Genomic DNA, 16,940 nt, shown 5'->3' with positions numbered 1-16,940 from the left:
GTGCAGGTCTCAAGCAACAGATAATTGCCAGGGAAAAAACGAACTTGAGAAAAAGAATGAGTTAAAAAAAGGAACACGAAGAAAAGAATACGAATTTTAAAGAAAAGAAAATATGCCTTCAATTATGCCAAAAATGGACAGGCCAAGAAAATATGGGGGAAACTATAGAGAAGATTTGAGGTTATAACACCACTTGGCATTCCTCTTATACATATTTTTCCCCTTTGTCTCTCTCTCTCTCTAGTTTCCGAAGGCTGGTCAATAAAAGGAAGGGGCAGACCGTAATATGCTTCCCAGGATTACAGCTAATGAGGGAGATTTACTGCGTTACGTTCTTATTTTCCCCCCTTCAGCCCCTCCGCCCAGGACCCCCCCAGGTAATACGCCGGAGTTTTGAGTCGCCTGTCTGTAATTCTCGCTGCCTGTCCGTATACCATCACCGCTGCGGAGGGGCAAAAAGACCGACAACCGCACATAAGGAGGATTACCATTTTTAGGTGTGGGTTCTGGAGGCGTGGAGGGGGTTGGAGGGGAGGGGGAGGAAGGTTGAAGAGGAAGAGAGCTAGTGGACAGGTATCAGAGGAGGGGGTGGCAGGGGGAGGAAGGGGTAGGTTGCGGAGGAAGAGAAGTAGGGGACAGGTGGGAGAGGAAGGGGGTGGGAGAGGGAGGAGGAGGGGGTAGATTATAGAGGAGGGAAGGGGGAGATGGGTTGCAGAGGAAGAGAAGTAGGGGACAGGAAGCAGAGGAAGGGGGGGTGGGAAACGGGAACAGGGTAGGGGACAGAGAGAGGAATAGATAAGAGGGGAAGCAGGAGACGGAGAGCAAAAGGGAGGGGGAAATAAGAGGCAAGGGGTGTTCGAAGGCGGTGTAGAAGGAGGAGGGCAGGGAGAGAGGAAAAAGGACAGGGAAGAGAGGAAAAGGAGGCTGAGAGGGAGAGAGGGGGCAAAGGAGGGGGTACTTGTGTGTTTCACTGTGGATATAAAGGTTGTGTGTTGTGTTCTGTGCCTCTTATGTCGCCCCCTCAACACACACGCACAAAGTCGAAGAATTTTGCGTCAAACTCCTCGTGAATACAATGCATAATGGGTCTCTCTCTCTCTCTCTCTCTCTCTCTCTCTCTCTCTCTCTCTCTCTCTCTCTCTCTCTCTCTCTCTCTCTCTCTCTCTCTCTCTCTCTCTCTCTCTCTCTCTCATTCTTGCTGTTTAGCCTCCTTCCATCATCTCTCTATCTCTCTCTACTTTATGGTCAGCGAAAAGAGATCAGCACATTTTCGAGAGTTGCAGCGTGAGTGCAAGACCCGTCCAGCTTACTCTCAGTAAAGGACTACACTCAATAAAGGACTCAGGAAGGTGGGGTGAAACTGGATAATTATGATACAGCTGTACTTAGTAATGGGTAGAACAGGACCAATAGAAAAGAAAAATAAAAGAAATAATATGAATGAATAATACCTGAGTAATATAAGTGGGCAAAGAAACAGAGAGAGAGAGAGAGAGAGAGAGGACCAGAACAGAGAAGAGTAAGAAAGAGAACAAGATAACTGAGGAATATGGTACAATACAGAGTGAGGAATAGTGAGAGAGATAACCAGGTAAATGAGAGGTATCTGAATATGTCCCAGAGTTGCTTGAGACGGGGAAGAACGGGGCAGAGGAGGATAGAAGCAAAGAAAATGAAAAAAAGAATAATAGAAAAAGTGGATAGATCAGCTTTAAATAGAAACCAGTGAAGAGGACGATTGTAGGGAGCTTAACCCCTTTACTATGAGGCCGTCCATAAGCTAGAAAAGTTGTTTGGTGATGGCGAAATAAATAGAGGCCAATAAAGACGTCATTTAAATATACTCTGTTTACTTTAACTTGGCGTAAAAATGCCATCTGTTCATTTTAAAGTCCTGAACTGAAATAGTAGGTTAACAGTTGAATATGGAGCTAGTCATGAAGAAGTGCTGTATTGGAGAGCTGCAAGGACGTGGTATTGTATTAAGTAACCTGAATGGCTTAAATTTAGATAATATTAAATGTTAAAAAATAAGAAAAATAAAAGACGGTATAATATGAACGACATTAGAATAGTTTCAGTTTTTATTTAAGGAACAAAACCAGGATCCAGTAAGTGTATTATCAGAATTCTCCGCAGGAAAAGAAACACACACACACACACACACACACACACACACACACACACACACACACACACACACACACACACACACACACACACACACACACACACACACACACACACACACACACACACACACGGAAGGTCGGACAGGAAGTAATCTTTCTGGCCTCTTGTGATGCGATCCGCCGGTGAGATAGTGAGGGTGGGAGGGAGTGTGGGTGTGGACAGGAGTAGTTTGCCAAGGTGAGATATTGGCCACCTCATCTCACGCACTCACACACGCACTCACGCCTTCCCTTCCTCCCTCACTATCTTGTCTCTCTCATATATTCTTACGTTTCCCTTCCTCCGTCACTATCTTGTCCTTCTCATATATTCTTAAGCTTCCCTTCCTTGCCTTACCCCCCTCCCTGCTTTGTCTTTCTCGTTAATTCTTTTCCATTTCTTTCCTTCCCTTCCCTTCGCTCCCATCCCATTACTCAGTCCTTTCTCCTTCCCTTCCCGTTCTGCCCTCTTTCTTTTCCTCCTTCCCTTTCCTTCCCTCTTTTCGCAGTTTCCCTTTTCATTACTTAGTCCTTTCTCCTTTCCCCACCCTTCCCTTTCTTCCATCTCTTTTCTCCTTTCCTACCTTCTCCCTTGTGTGTTAAGATAGTGACATTGGGTAACAGTGGGGGTGAGTGAGATAGGGGTGAGGGAGATAGGAATGATAGTGAGGTGGGTGGGTGTGGGTGAGATAGGAATGACAGAGGTGGGTGGGTGTGGGTGTGAGTGTGAGTGGGATGGGACGCTCTTACCCCCTTTATGGAATTATTTCGATACGTATTCCCACTTTTTTTCATCTTTCTAATTATCTTTTTCGGATATTTGGATGATTTTGTTACCTTAACTCACTTTTCTCATCAGTTTTGTGGCGTTAATATTTTTCAGTAGATGTCTGTTTTTTTCTCTTTCTCTCGTTTTTATTTATTATATTCCATTTTTTTCTTACGCCTCAAAATAGCACCAGAATTATGGGACAAAATTATTTTTCCTTAGCTCGTTTCCTCAAAATAAAATATAATGGCATCACTCCTGTTTATAAGTGAAATCAACCTCGGCGACTTAACATTGACTGAATAACGCGAAGGGAAACAAATAAATCTACGTGTCTTGAATCTACTGCTTCCGCTATATTCATGTGCACGTAGTACCTTGAGAGAGAGAGAGAGAGAGAGAGAGAGAGAGAGAGAGAGAGAGAGAGAGATAAGATGCTTTTAACGGGAACACAAGATGGTTTGACAGCGGACCAATTAGAACTCATGACTGATAACACACACACACACACACACACACACACACACACACACACACACACACACACACGCATCCCTCTTGTCAGGAAGTGTACTGTACTTCCATCTCTCCATCATTTACCTTTCACAAATGACACCTTTTGACTCTCTCTCTCTCTCTCTCTCTCTCTCTCTCTCTCTCTCTCTCTCTCTCTCGGGGTCACGCTGTCTCACTCTGTCATTTCCCTGTTTCCTGCCTCTTCGTATAGGTTTCCAGGAGTATTAATTTGTACCTAAGGAAGTGACAGATGGAGAGAGAGAGAGAGAGAGAGAGAGACTACTCATGTTTTAGTTTGAGTTATAGTCTTTTTTATCGAATTAAGTTATATTGCGTTACTTTTCTCTTCTGCACTAGTTGTATTGTAATTGCCAAGATCCAAGCCATTCATCTAATGGTTTAATAGAACAGTTAGATTTATACGAGTTACTTCATACTTGCGTTCATATCGCCCTCTAATTGCCAAAGTCTTAGCTGCCGGTATGTATGTAGTGGTGTGATGAAGGCGATGCGATGAATTAGACGCTGCTACTTCCTTTCCTGGTCTACTTTAGCGACTATCCGGCCATCCCAGAGCGGTGACCAGATGCAGAGGCGATGATCAAGCCTCGATTAGATCTCAATTACCTCCAGCACCTTGGCGGGATGAGGAGGCGGGAAGAGGGTGATAAAAATTAGTCCTTTTCCTCCCGCACACACGCCAAAAATGGAGATGGAGGAAGCGGGTAGTGTGCAGGGGTAACTCGTAATTCATTCCATAAGGAGTGAGAGGGAGCGGTGAAGGGGAATGATGTGCTAAATTGGTGCCTTCTAAATTGCCGCCTCAGATTAAAAAGCATGGAGAGATAGCCATCAGCAGTCGTTCGGATCTGGGTATTGACAAGATAGAGATGTCTGTCCGAAGTGCAACTCCTTTCAGAACTCTTTCACACGCACGCACGCACTCACACACACACACACACACACACACACACACACACACACACACACACACACACACACACACACACACACACACACACACACACACACACACACACACACACACACACACACACACACACACACACACACACACACACACACACAGCAGGGGATCTCCGAGTCAACTCCAAGTCTCACTCAGTATCTCAGAACCCGTCAGGAGACTGAATCCCGTGAAAGAAGGAGACGCAGGGTACAGTAAGAGGAGACGGCCGCTCACATGACAGGATAAAGCACTCCAATTGTTTTTCAGGGGACATGATGCGTGAAGGTGGTGATGACGGTGAGGGGTGGTTGGTGGAAATGAAGACGAGGGAACCCTGTAATTTGGTGGCCCCAGGTCGTCTCGTTGGCTGGTAATATAAGGCGTGTAAAAACCGCGGGATGTAATATGGGTTTTTTTCGTAACGAGATCTGTACTCCATCCTCCAAGTGCGGTCGGCAAAGTCGGGCATGTAATATACGGTACATTCATTTATTTATTTTTTTACTAGATCTGTCCGCCGTCCTTAAAACATGATGTGTATAGTGATGCATGTATTATTATCATTATTATTTTTTTTTCGTAACCAGGTCTGTCCTCCATCCCTAAGACGTGATCTGCCCAGTGTTCGATTCTTGTTATTAGCGTAAATAATTTGATAAGGATCATCCGGTGTGTCTGGTGGCTGCGCAGGGATGGTCGTGTGGAGGAAGTGAGGGGGAGAGAGAGAGGGGGAGGTGCGGGAGGAAGCAAGGTGTGGAACGCTGAATGGGGCTGAGAAGGGGAGGGAGGTAGAGGTGAGACAGGAAGGTGTAGGAGGCGAGGAAAGCAGTTGGGATGGGGTGAAGTAGGAAGGTGACGTAGGGAATAGGGGTGAGCCAGGAAGCATCTAAGCGTGGAACGCAATAGGGGTGAGAAGAGGAAGTAGGAGGTGAGGCACAGAAGTGTGAGAGAGAGACAACAGGGGTGAAACAGTAGGCAGAAAAGTGTAGAACGCAGTTGGGGTGAGGCAGGGAAGCGAGGGAGGCAGTTGGAGTGAGGCAGGGAGGTGAAGAAGGCAATGGGATTGAGGCAGGAAACAGGGAGGTGATGAACGCAGTAGGGGTGAGGCAGAGAGGTGAGGAAGGCAAAAGGGGTGAGGCAGAAGGGTGTAGAAAGCACCGCGGGTGAGGCAGGGAAGCGAGTCAGGCAGCAGGGGTGAGAGCTGCAGGTGTGGATAGCAGCAGGAGTAAGGCAGGGAAACGAGGTCGGCAGGAGAGGTCAGGCAAGGAGGTGTGAGGGGCAGAAGGGCAAGACAAAAATGTGAAAGAGGTGAGGCAGAGAAGTGTGGGTAATAGACGGGTTCAGGCAGGTTCGTGTGCTAGACAGGACGTGTGAAAGGAGGTAAGAAGGGTTGGAGGTAATTAGGAAGTGTGAGAGATAACAGGAAGGTGTGGGGAGAGGCTGATAAGTGTGGGAGGTAAATATGAGGTTTGGGAGGTAATTAGAATGTGTTGGACTAAGTAGAGAGATATTGGATGAAGCAGGATGATGTGAGAAAAGACAGGAAAGCGGGAAAGTAATAGAAAAGTGTAAAAGTAGGCAGAGACATCAGAGGAATCAGGGAGATGTAAGAAATAGCAGGCTGATAAAGGGACTTGGAGGAAGATATAAGAAAAAGCACGCACTTGTGGAGAGAAGGGGTGTGATAGGGCGGGGTGTATTGGGGAGGGGAGCGAGACGTGGATGGGGTGGTGATGGGGCGGGGCGGGGCGGGGCGGGGATGAGAGAGGCGGGAGTCTGAAACAGTCATATATCAAGGCTCCCCCACCGCCACACCCACCACCGCCGCAGCCTAAAAATCCCACTCCTTCTGCCGCAGGCTACGGAAGCCGCAGGGGGATTTTTCCCGCAGGATAATGGCTTAATCGAGACTGGTTGCACGACCCGGAAGTAAAAATGTGCCAAATGAGAGGTCAGGGCGACATCAGGAGGGGGGGTGGGGGATGGAGGGAGGAGGAGAGGGAAGGGAAGGGGAGAAGGGAGGGGGAAGGGAGGGGAGGGAAGGAGGGAGGGGAGGTATTTTTGTGCCACTTGTCCCGAGCGGGTGAACACAGGTGAGCATTGATTACCCCAGGTGAGCATTAGGTAACTCTTTGATTAGCACCTCACGCAAGGCGCCAGGTGAGGAGAGAGAGAGAGAGAGAGAGAGAATTCTAATTAATCTTTTCTATTCAGTGACGTATTTTCAAACTTATTCCTGCTATCTTCTAACGAGTATATTGAGCTTAGAAGGGAATGTACAAAATGTGGAAGTCAGATGCCGCTTTCATTAACCCCTTTATCACTTGATCCTAAGCTGGATGAAATCGTCTGTCAGCAGCAAGAATAAAGCAAGGCGGACGTCCTTGATAGAAAGGGTTACAAGGAGGGGCCTGGTTGACTAAAGGTTTTGTAAGTCAGGGGAAGAAAATCGAACTTCTTAAACGACGAAAGGGGGGAGGGTTACTTATAATCGGCGTAAAATCGTCCGGTAGTAGCAACAGTTAGGTTTTTACGATTTCTGTAGTCTTCTGTGGGTTAAATAGTATAAGCACACACCTTTTCCTTTGCGATTTATTTTGTTTATAACACGTTGCTGTCCGCCTCTGTGTTACATAAATCCTTCCACTATCGCCATGCCCTGCATAAATGACGTACAAAAGTATATTAACCAGCCATATGCAAAAATAAGTCGCTGAGAAACAGGTGTTAGGGAGCATCATTACCTGACGAGAATACGGGCCTAGGACAAGCACAGTTTATTTTATTAGTCGAAAGAAATTTGACTTTGGAACGAACAGCACATTGATTTATAAGAGATAATATTTATAGAGCCAGGATTCCGGGGGCTTGAATGGCGAGTTAATGGAAGCGTGGCTTATTGGACTGGGCAAATGTGGACTGTCTGGACGTTGCTACTCTTCACCCTGCCCGAGGGTAGGAAAGGAGGTCCGGATGATGATGATGAATATTTAGCAAGGTTGATTCAGAACGTAATTAGTGAGTCCGCCTTAGTTAAAGGGCCCAGGTGAATATAGGTGAAGAGATCAGGTGTACTTAAATGAGGAGGAAGCCAAGTGACCTCAAATGAATCCAGATTAGGTGGTCAGGTGAGCCCAGATGCACCAAATTAGGTGAGGCTAAATGACTGGGCCTGGTGAAAAGGTCAAGTGATAAGGCCAGTTGAAAATTCCAAGTGAAAAGGTTAGGTGAAGAAGCCAGATGTACACAGGTGAAGAGATTAGGTGATCCCAGATGTGGCTGGATGAGGTCAGGTTTGTAAGGCAGGTGAGCGCAGGTAGGGAAGCCAGGTGAGCTGGGACTAGGTGAGGAGGGGCCAGGTGAGCTGAGGGGAGCGCACCCGACTCACCTGCGTGGCCCCCCGGAAACTACGTAGCGTTTTTACGTTCGAGATTAATGAAGTTACCGACGATGACACTGTAGGGCAGCCCGGACACGTATTCTGAGATGGTCTTAGCCGGCCTGTTTTCATCTGACGGAACTGCGTCATTCTCACAGCTTGAATGCAATGACGTGGTTGCGTGAAATTAAATGAGCCTTAGTGATGGGATAGGGATGAGTCTCAGGTTTATCATTCAGTCTCACTATACACGATATAAACCTGAGAGTTTATGGACGACAAACGTATTTACAAATGGTCAGATACATAAGCCTAGGAAGGTTTATAAATATAGCCTTTAAATCAAGAATGTTTCTGAATACGCCCCCGGTCTTCTCCTGCCCTCCCTCCCCTGTCCGCCTCTCCTGTGTTAGACCTTCTGTAAGCGCTCCCTGCCTCATGATGCTTTTTATACCCTTTCATTTTGATTTCTTGGGCGTTGAGTTAATGTTCACTAATCATATTGGGTGTTTAACTATCATCATCATCATCATCATCATCATCATCATCATCATCATCAGTAACAGGAGTCGCAGCACGTTACTAAGTCTCCCTCAGCCTATATTTCCCTCTGCCTGTGGCATCCAGCGGTCTTTTAAGCACAATGTGTCCAGGTATCTCGAAATGAATGGATCTTGAATTTGCCTCTCTTTTATTTGGCATTTCTCGGAAGGAACAAAATTTTCTTCGGGCTATTAGCGTTTTGTTCCTTCTTCTTTCCATAAAAAATAAAAAAGCATCACTATCATTTCCATTATCCTTAATTTTAGTGTTCACAACGTTGCACAAGACATTAACCAGTCTTTCTAAAATCTTACTAAACGTGTTCTCTTAAGTTCAGGCTGGAACCGGTTCAGTAGTGTGTTTTATGGTCTTCGGCGATTCACAACACCAGTCTGCTGTAAATTACAGTAGTAGAAAAGAAATGGGCAGTGAAAATAATCATTACACAGTTCAGTCATCAAATGCCCGGAAGGTCAGAGATTATTTTCCTCGTGAGTCTTTCATTAATGTGGTATTTTAGCTTACTCCAGACGGTTTTATTTCCGTTACCAATGACCTCTTGTACTGAAGGGATTTAAGAAAGCTCCATCTAACCCCTCCAGCTGGATAAGTCTCATCTCATGAAAATCGTCTGGAGGAAGCAAGAAAAAGGGAATACGAGGCATCAGGCTTGGCTCAACATCCTTCTTTTGAGGGATAGGGGTGGAGTTGTGGGACGTTTGTATAGCCAGGCAGCTCCACCAACGGGCTATATCGGTGTCACCACATGAAGGCGTCCTGTCCAGCATCTCGAATACCCTCAGAATAAACTGGAGGTGGAAAGAATAAAGCTATAACAAATCGGTCTCGCATTAAAGAGGTTAAAACACACTTCTCCCTTGGGTCCATCTACAGTTCACGATTTAATTCACGGGTGGAATTAATCTGGAAATCTTGTCGGTCTTTTTTTTCTATCTTCCGTCTGACACGCTGTCCGATCAAGTGCGTTACACGGATTTTTTTCCCCCTTGGACATCAGTTTATTTTCCGATATTAATTTATTTCGGAGTATTAACATATTTGTGGTGTGAATTTATTTGTTGTATGAGTGATTTTGAGTTAATTTAATTTTGAGTATGAATTAATTTTTGAATTTTCGATCGTGAATTTGTTTGCAGTGTGAAGTTTGGGAGTGAACTTATTTTTTAATATGAATTTATTTTAGAATATTAATTTATTTTGAGGGCATTAACTTGTTTTATCTTAGACCGTTAGTTTATTTTAGCCATTAGTTTTTCTTTTGCTGCTCCGTCAGTTCGTCTCAGTTAATCTGTATATTTTAGTCGATCAGTATATTTCAGATCATTAATTTATTTCGAACTATATGATTATTTACTTCACAGGGTTTATTTCAAGTTCACAGTTTATTTCGGGCTATAAGTTTATTTCAGGCTTTTTTTTTTTTTTTTTTTTGAGACTGTGTATATATAAAATATATTACATCCTCCTTCATTGCCTGGGATCTCTAGGGGAAGTGAATAAATATCGTTTGTTGGTAGCAAACTAAGAATACAAGATACCTTCCCGTAGTAGAGGAGTTGTGTGTGTGTGTGTGTGTGTGTGTGTGTGTGTGTGATTCCGTTGACTTTAGTACTTCTTACTGTTGCAAAAAAAAACAAAAAAAAAAAAAAACAGTAACCTAGCCTAAACAAACTGCCCGGAACTGCAACATTACCAGAAAAGGCCTTTCTATTAAACGGATTAATATTGATAAGTAACGGTTTCTGCCAGTACGAAAGTAAATAAAATAGGTAGCTAAATAAATAAATTTTGTTGCTCTAAAATACAATAAAGAATGTCCTGGTAGTTATTTTTATTTTTATTTTTTTGTTTTCTTCCATCGCACATTATGCATCGCGCGCATAAAATTCCTTGGGCGTATCCGGTATATAGAGAGAAATTGCACACTAGCGTCACACTTTTTCACTCTATCCCTCATTTTCTCAATCCCCCCAACCCTCTTCCTGAACCACCCAACCCCCCCGCCTTCCCTACCTCTTCCCCCACCTTCCCTACCTCTTCCCCACCTTTCCTCCCCCTCCACCTTTTCTTTCAATCCCCCCTTCCTCAACACCCCTCTTTTTTCCTTAGTCAGCCCCTCCCTTTCCTCAACCCCTCCCTTTTCTCAGCCCCTCTCTTTTCTTAACCCCATATTCTCAGAAACCACTTCCTTTCCTCATCCTCCTTCCCTCATCCTCTTTCCTCAGCACCCCCTAGTCTCACCTCCGACCCCCTTCTGTCAATCCCTCCCTTCCCTCAACCTCCCCCTCTTTTTTCTCCAACCTACCCATCCCCTTACCCTTCCATCCCCTACCAATCCTTCTCCCATCCCTCCTTCCCCCATCCCTCCTTCCCCCTACCTCCTCTTCCTTCCTCCTACCTCCTCTTCCTTCCCACTCCTCAACCCCCATTTCTCCCACACCCCCATTTCTCCTACACCCTCTTCCCTCTCACTCCTCAACCCCCTTCCCTCACCCCAACACACCTTCCTCCTACACCCTTCCCTCTCTCCCTCACCTCCTCCCCCCTTCCCTCCATCCCTCCCCCCTTCCCTCCATCCCTCCCCCCAGCAGTTGAATATCCCGACAGGAGACCCCACATTTTTCCAGTTCGGTCTCCCTGACGTTTCCGGCGATTTTCCCTCCTCGCTCTTTCTTTTTCTTATTCGGCTCCGCGGATTTTTCGGCGTCTGGGCTGGGAATATGCGTCGGTCGCTGGGAGTTTTGTGTTGAGTGTGTGTGTGTGTGTGTGTGTGTGTGTGTGTGTGTGTGTGTGTGTGTGTGTGTGTGTGTGTGTTTTTGTGTGTGTGTGTTTGTGTGACTGTGTGTGTGAGTGTTTTTGTAAGAGAGAGAGAGAGAGAGAGTGGGAGGGTGTAAGTGAAGTCTGTGTATGTATATATGTATGTGACGGTAGTAATAGGAACTACTGAAATAATAATAGTAATAATAATAATTAATAATAATAATAATATTAATAATAATAATAGTAATAACAATATCAGCAACAAAACATCAACACATCAAGGTAATCACTTAGGCTAATTAAAATGAGCAGGTATGGCATGTCTGGAAAAGCTTGCAGTTTTTCGTCTAATATTTCAGTTTGCACAAGACAATTCACCTTTTCTGAATTCTGAGTGTTCGTTTGACGTGTTTTCGTTCGACCATATTAACTCCTTTTTTAACCTATCACTATGAACAGTACATTTTCTTTTAATTTTTGCCTCCCCAGATGAATTTTAAAGTGTCATTATACCTTACATTTCATATTGTTCATTGTAAGTTTAAAATTTTCGCTTTTTATTGGAGAATCTATATAATCCAGTATCGTGTTTACTCCATTTATATCGACGTATCAGAAGTTGTAAATATTTTAAGTTTTTTTCCATATGTTATCATTTTGAATTCCCTTAAAATAAAATCACAAGTTCTCTTACACCGCCTTGGTTTTTCACAACAAGTATTTATGTCTCTAATTTCGCTTTCATCTTTTAATTTTGGTATATTTTATTTTTTATCTCTATTTAACACTTTGTTCTCAGCTCAATCTTGTCTTATCCCTTCCCTCATCCACTATATTTTTTACTCAAGTTTTAAATCATAGCGATCGTGTTTCCTTCATTTGTCACCTTCTGTGGAAAAATATAAAAGTGGGAGAAGTATAACCAGAGTGCCGAGGAAAATTGGCCACGTCTCCCTTGACTCATCCAGCCTTCGATATTCTCAGCTTAAATCAGGATAATATTGTTGTTGTTGTTGTTGTTGTTGTTGTTGTTGTGGACCTAGGATTGTCTGGATGTGAACTGGGTGGATCACAGACTTAATTTGCCCCTCTTGCAATCCACCATCCTCCTTTCGGGCGATAGGGAGAGATGGGGGACTTTTACATCATCAGGCAGTGGTTATATCGGTGTTACCACGTGAAGGCGTAACTCTCAGGCACCTTAGTATTTTCATCACTTAATTCACCTCAAGATCCTGGCTTCGTTTCTTTCCGCCCTTCTCACAACCTCTCAAGATTCCTTCTTCATCTTACTTCCCCTCCATAAAGCTCCTTTGGTCATCATTTCCTTTCTTCTCGTAAACTCACAGGTCCCTGCTTCATTCATTTCGCTTCCTACGTTGCCTATCCTTGTTTCAACTCACTTCCCTTTCTCACAGACTTTATCCCTGCTTCACTTCACCTTTTCTCAATAACTCAGATCATCGTTCACCCCCCCTCCCCCTTTCCAAAACACTTGACATAATGCTTCATTTTATTTTCTTCATTACATATTCTTTCCCCAAACGCTTCTTTATTCACAAACTCCGGAGATCCATTTCACATTCTTTGCCATAATCACAGACAAGAATAAAAATCGAAAAAATCTCAACTACAGACCTCACTTCAATATTAGCGCAGCTTCTATTTCTCATCAGATAAATAAATAAATAAATAAAGGCACGAATAAATCAATATGTAAGTAAATAAGAAATCAGTGAAATTAAAATAAATCACTGACCTCTCCCCAGTTCGAGCCCAGTTTCTTCCCCTCTCGTTACACCTTCAAGACCCAATCCGACACTAATCCGTGAGTCTTAACAGGTATCACGGGAGCCGATAAGGAGAACTAGGCCGATGATAAAGGGGTGGAGATAAGAGACAGACGGAAAGCATACACACACGCCGACTGCTTAACCCAGACAGTGACGTAAGAAGGAGGAGTTTATCAGATTAGGTGACGTTTGTGTGTGTGTGTGTGTGTGTGTGTGTGTGTGTGTGTGTGTGTGAGAGAGAGAGAGAGAGAGAGAGAGAGAGAGAGAGAGAGAGAGAGAGAGAGAGAGAGATGATGGATAAAAGAGGAAATGTGTGTGTATGTGTCTGTGTGTGCGTGCTTGCGTGCGTTAGTGTGCTTGCGTGCGTGTCTACTTGCGCTTATTTTTACCGTCCGTGTCTCTAAGCCCGTCCGTACACCCCCCCTCCCCATTCCCAGACTGAGTGCATGCAAAACTACACATAAAAACCCAAAATTTCTTCCGCTGTGGAGTGGCCGCAAGGAGTCTCCATGCTTGTAAAATGTTCCCCCCGCAGAAAAAAATAAAATAATGCCGACTGACACGATTATTTGCTGTTGCATTGTCAGTAATTTAGCTCTTTCGCTACGATGGTGTCTTTGGGTACCTCTGGTGATGATGATGATGATGATGATGATGATGATGAAGAAGAAGAGGAGGAAGAGGAGGAGGGGAAGGAGGAGGAGAAGGAAGAAGAGGACAAGGAGATGGAGGCTGTTGTTGTTGTTAATGATGATGATGATGGTGATGAGTTAAAACCTCTCACAGTAAGACGATTAGAGAGAGAATCTTTACATTTACCACAGAGCCACCTGTTCTTATCTCTTCTTATCACCACCAGACTCTTTTATTCATCTCAACAAAACACCTTCAGCAGTTAAGAGTAATCTTCTCGTATTGCTAAGCGGCGTAATTTTCCCCCCTACCGATTGGTACTGCTCCCGAGGTCACCATTAGCGTTTAGAGGGTCAGGTCAAAGGTCAAGGGAAAGTAGGCAAGTAGAAGGGGGGTTGGAGTCTGTTCTTCCTCACCGTATTTCCCTGAGTCTTCTTCTCGTGAGGTAAGAAGGCTTCCTCACGTCTCTTCCTCAAGTATATATTTTTCATTCTAAACCCAATTATTCTTTCGTGTATATTTAATGTCTTTCGAATATCGGTATAGACAGCATGAAATTTTGATAGAAAATGTTTGAACTGCGGTAGAGTGGTCGTTCCTAATCAGCCTTAAAAGAAAAAAAATAAAGGAATATAAACAGTACACCAAAAAATACGTGACCGAAATGAAGATGTTAATTTAGCAGTGACGGAATGGCTCTACCCTACTGCTTCTGCGAGGGCGACTTAGGCATATGAAGTGTGTTAGTGTAGGCGCGATTGGTGAATGAATGGAGATATTGTCTGTTGGAGGTGGGGACTCTGAGGGTAGTTTTCTCTCGTGTAATTCACCTGGTCGGTCAGGATCACGTGATAGTTTAGTGATCATCGGCATTTTACCCTCCCGGAAGAGAGCTGAGAGCTAATATAGTCCGATCTAAGGGCAAAGCCTTGACCTTCACACACGCACACATCATCCTCTTGCTCAAGGAGAACAGTGACCACCCGCATTGTCAGTGAAACTTTTTTGCATCCCGAGCAAGGCGCGAACCCCCGTCTTAGCAGATGCTAGCTGAGAGCGTTACCACTGCACCAGCGAGCGGTGTGTGTGTGTGTGTGTGTGTGTGTGTGTGTGTTTTATTTCCTTGTTTCTATGTCCTACCTGTTTTGTAATATTTGTAACGGGGATTTGGATGATGATGATGATGGTGATAATGATGATGGTGATGATGATGATGGTGAAGGTGATGATGATGATAATGATGATGATGTTTAATTTTTATGTAACCTGTTTGTTTTGTCTTAAAATTCTCGTTCAGGTATGCTAGCTTAAGAATACATGGTTCCAACACGCAGACACAGCCATATCCGCTCACACAGGTAGGTCTACACGCAGCCATACACGCACACATGATTCACACACACACACACACACACACACACACACACACACACACACACACACACACACACACACACACACACACACACACACACACACACACACACACACACACACATCTCGCGGAAGACAGGTATCGACAAGACATGGGAAGCAGAGAGAGAGGGAGAGAGAGAGAGAGAGAGAGAGAGAATCAGACAGACAGACACACACAACTGGGGTGATAAATTTTGGAAAACCATAGACCACTGCAAAAACTGTAGCACAAAGAATAAAGAGACGAGAAAAAAAAGTTTATCAAGAAACGATACAAAGAGAGACGAAAGATGACAAAATAAAGAGATGAGAAATACAAAATAACCAAACGAGAGAGAGAGAGAGAGAGAGAGAGAGAGAGAGAGAGAGAGAGAGAGAGAGAGAGAGAGAGAGAGAGAGAGAGAGAGAGAGAGAGAGAGAGAGAGAGAGAGAGAGAGAGAGAGAGAGAGAGAGAGAGAGAGAGAGAGAGAGAGAGAGTGGCACTGTGGTCTTCCGGCCGTTGGACTGTCACGGCTGAGTGGCACCTTAGTTTAGAGAGAAGGCGGTGCGCTTTGAAGGGGGCCGGGAGGGGGGGCCTAGAGGAGAGGAGGGGGCGGAGGGGGTCTGAAGGGGGTCTGGGGGGACGGAAGAGGGGTGAAGGGGGCTTGGGATGGGAGAAGGAGGGACGAGAGGAGAGGACGTGAGAAAGAGAAGTGGCGAGACGAGGAGGAGAAGTACGGAATGGAGGAGGGGTAAGAAGGGATGGAGAAAAGGGATGGAGGGGGTCGATATGAGGGGGGGATGTGAGAGGAAAGGAGAAGGATAAAGAGGAGAGGAGACAGGGAGAAGAGAAAGGAAAATGAGAAAAAGGAGAGGAGGAAGCGGGAAGGAGGAGACGGACAGGAAATGGAGAGGGAAAGGAATGAAAGAAATTAGATGAAAGAAGGAGAGGGAAAGAGAGAAAGAAATGTAAGGGAGAAGAGGGGGAAGAGAGGAGCAAAGGAGGGGAGAAGAGGAGGGGTGAGAAGAGAGGGGAGGGGATGAGAGTAGTGGAGATGGAGTAGGGAGTGAATGGAAGGTGGAATGCAGGAGAAGAGAGAAGAAACAGGAAACTATTAAAAAGAAGACAAGAGGAAAGGTAAGGGGAAGGATAAGAGAAGGAAAAAGGGGTAAGACGAGAAAGAGGATGAGAAAGAAGGAAGAAAGATGGAGTATTGGCAAGGATGAAAGAGAGAGAGAGAGAGGGGGGGGGGACTAGACAGCACCCCTTCCCTCACCTGTCATCTTCCGTTGCCTTCCTGTCCACCGCTCTGCTTTCATCTCTCATCTTGGAGACAGGAGAAGGAGGAGGAGGAGGAGGAGGAGGAAACAAAAAGGAAAAGAGGAAGGAAGAGGAGCAAGATGATGAGGATAGGAAGAGGAAAGAAATAATGATGATGATGAAGAAGAGGAAGATGAGGATTAGGCTGATGATGATAATGATGATGATGATGATGAGGAGGAGGAGGAGGAGATGGAGGAGTAGGAGGAGGAGGAGGATATGAAGGAAAAGGAAGAGGACGAGAGTTAGGAAGAGGGATGGAGAGGGGAGCTGATTGGATGAAATTTTAGAGCATGATCGAAAAATACTGTGACGAAAGAAAATGAAAAGAAGGGAAAGGAAAAAGATGCAGGTGAAGGGATGAAGGTGGAAGGAAAAGATGAAACATAAATGGTGAGGAAGAAGACAAGAGGAAAAAAAATAGAGAAAAGGAAATGTCTTGGTTCCAGAAAAGAGACAGATAAAGAAAGAAGGGTAATTAATATAAATGAGGTAGGCAGAAAGACAGACTGACAGACAGACATCCATGGACAGACAAACAGAAAGACAGACAGATAGATGCACAGACATGGGGAAATACAGGAAGGCAGGCACAGAGAAAGTCAAGTAACAGGAAGAAAGGAAGGAGAAAGTGACCATGATAGTGACAGACAGACAAGCAAAAGAGAG

At 44.7% G+C, this 16,940-nt stretch overlaps 1 protein-coding gene across 1 annotated transcript in view; it reads left to right on the top strand.

The window, feature by feature from the left end:
* The window catches only part of dati (zinc finger protein datilografo), a 1,103,308-nt gene that overhangs the window by 219,802 nt on the left and 866,566 nt on the right, over nucleotides 1-16,940 (top strand). The gene's annotated exons all lie outside the window — the stretch shown is intronic.

This window comes from Coenobita brevimanus, chromosome 101 (genome assembly GCF_032717465.1).
Source record: "Coenobita brevimanus isolate Jiangsu-jjx chromosome 101, ASM3271746v2, whole genome shotgun sequence".
NCBI lineage: Eukaryota > Metazoa > Arthropoda > Malacostraca > Decapoda > Coenobitidae > Coenobita > Coenobita brevimanus.
This window is presented reverse-complemented; position numbering and strand designations above follow the sequence as displayed.